General features: G+C 46.0%; 1 protein-coding gene across 1 annotated transcript in view; it reads right to left on the bottom strand.

Annotated features, from left to right (window-relative positions):
* Positions 1-2,539, bottom strand: part of LOC102436447 (olfactory receptor 5C1-like) — a 5,255-nt gene that overhangs the window by 1,481 nt on the left and 1,235 nt on the right. The gene's annotated exons all lie outside the window — the stretch shown is intronic.

The raw sequence follows: 2,539 nt of genomic DNA, 5'->3' as shown, positions 1-2,539 counted from the left end.
CTTACCCCCATCCTCCCCCACCTTCCCTCTGAGGTTTGACAGTCTGATCGATGCTTCTCTGTCTCTGGATCTGTTTTTATTCATCAGTTTATGTTGTTCATTATAGTCCACAAATGAGTGAGATCATGTGATATTTATCATTCTCTGACTGGCTTATTTTGCTTAGCATAATGCTCCCCAGTTCCATCCATGCTGTTGCAAATGGTAAGAAAAATGGAACTCCCAGTAATCCCACTTCTAGGAATATATCCCAAGAAACTAGAAACACCAATCAGAAAGGATATATGCACCCCTATGTTCATAGCAGCACAGTTTACCATAGCTAAGATTTGGAAACAGCCTAAGTGCCCATCAGCAGATGAGTGGATTAAAAACTGTGGTACATCTACACAATGGAATACTACGCTACGGTAAAAAAGAAGGAATTCTTACCATATGAACTTTCCATGGTTCCCTATTGCCTCCTGAATAGAGTCCAAAATCCACTACTTGATATCCAACCCATGTGCTGTCCTCCTGTTCCCAAATCCTCCATCCTCACACTTCCTTCCACTTCTTTCCCTCTCAAGCCAGTTAAGTGGGTTTCCCTCGTCTGCTGCACAAGCCGAGCTCATCGGCCCTCCATGCCCTTGTGTGTGTGGTCCTTCATCCATGGAATGCCTCTTCCCTAAAGCCCACCCACACACACCACAGGGGCAAGTACCCCAAATCAGACTCCCATCTTCCCCACCCAAACTGCCTTTGTCTTTATTGCCTGTCTTCGTAAGTGGTGTTCAAGGAGGTTTAAATGGGAAAACCTTATCAGAATTAGCCTCATCTCAGTTACCATCTGGAGAACTGAACAGGGGACCAGGCAGGAGCTGACCTCTGGCTCTGGCCATGCCCCACGTCCCCTTGGGAAAGCCTGCCGTTAACTCCCAGGGTCCATCCTGTCCTGCATGGAAGGGCTTCTCAGGCAGAATGCAGGGCCTTGGGCCCATTTGTATGTAACTGACTCCGAAACACAATCTGTCAAAATTGTGAACTCGGGGATGAAAGGCGCAAGAGTAGTGGGTCTGAAAGGTCCAGTGTGGCCTCAGGCTTGGGGCACTTGGTTATCTTTGCCCAAGAAGCCGGTGTTGTGGCATTCCCTCTCCCAACCCCACCTCTGCCTTGGGGTGTTGTCATCCTCACACGTGCAGTTTACCCTACCTGAGCACATGCGCATGTAAGCATGCTCATAATGCAAACTGAAACCCACTGGGAACCAACTCCACCCTAAGCTTGAGGAAACATGAACCATTATCCATAATTTTAAGTAATTCTTGAGTTAAGGCTCCAAACATGTCAATTTGACACTTAAAATGCTCGTTGTATGCCCAACTCTCATCTAGTTCTGAACTAGGGTGACCATCACAATAACTAGACTCTGATTTAAACATCACAAACATTATCCACATGCCAACTTAACTTAAGCCTAATGGAACTAACATGAACTAAACTCTAGCTGAAATTTAATCTAGCAATAAAACTAAAACCTGAACTCCAACCTTAATTAGTCCTGCACTCTAACACTAACCCTAAAATATTTCTAATAGGAGCTCAAGTTTATCCAAATGGTGACTCCTAAATGTACCTCACACCTACTTTGAATGAAAATCAACCCAAATCCCAACATTTTCACAATTTCAACCCAATCCTAAATTTTCCCAATTGCTTTTAAATTCTAAACCTAACCCTGGCTCCACTCTAACCCTAACCCTAGTCATTGCCATCACCTCAACCCTAAATCCTAACCCTATTCTCACTACACCCATGATTCTGATCCTATCCTGACCTCTGCATTAGGCCTGAGCTTATCTAACCTGGGCCAAATCCTAAACCAACTGTTGGGATTTTAGGAAGGAGCTTGTGTGTGTTTGGGTGCTGTTCAGCCATTTCCCTGAGAGATGAAAGACAGGCTAACGGGGAGGGATGTCTGCCTCATCGGAGTCAGTCCCATTCTTTGGCAGGTGGGTTCTGGAGATGTTTTCTTGGGGTCAGGGAGAGCAGGAGAGACTCACTGGTCACGAAGAACCTTAAAAGGACGAGACTCTAGACCAGCCGTGGGCAAACTACGGCCCGCGGGCCGAATCCGGCCCGTTTGAAATGAATAAAACTAAAAAAAAAAAAAGACCGTACCCTTTTATGTAATGATGATTACTTTGAATTTATATTAGTTCACACAAACACTCCATTCATGCTTTTGTTCTGGCCCTCCGGTCCAGTTTAAGAACCCATGTGCCTCGAGTCAAAAAGTTTGCCCACCCCTGCTCTAGACACACCGGCGCCAACCCAGCTGTTTCCTGGCATTTCTTGGAATCAGACACAAGTTCAGTGGCAAACCTGTTACTGCACCTGACCACATGGGGAGCTTTTGAACACCGAGGAATCGGAGGCAGCTCAGTGGCAGCATTAACACTATGTTGGTCCTGGCTCTGGAGGTAGCCCTGGATCACCTCCAGGTTCCTGCCTCCCTTCTGTAAGCTTCTTTTTCTCCCCTTTTCAGTCCCTCAAATAA

This window comes from Myotis lucifugus, unplaced genomic scaffold (assembly GCF_000147115.1).
Source record: "Myotis lucifugus unplaced genomic scaffold, Myoluc2.0 scaffold_43, whole genome shotgun sequence".
NCBI lineage: Eukaryota > Metazoa > Chordata > Mammalia > Chiroptera > Vespertilionidae > Myotis > Myotis lucifugus.
This window is presented reverse-complemented; position numbering and strand designations above follow the sequence as displayed.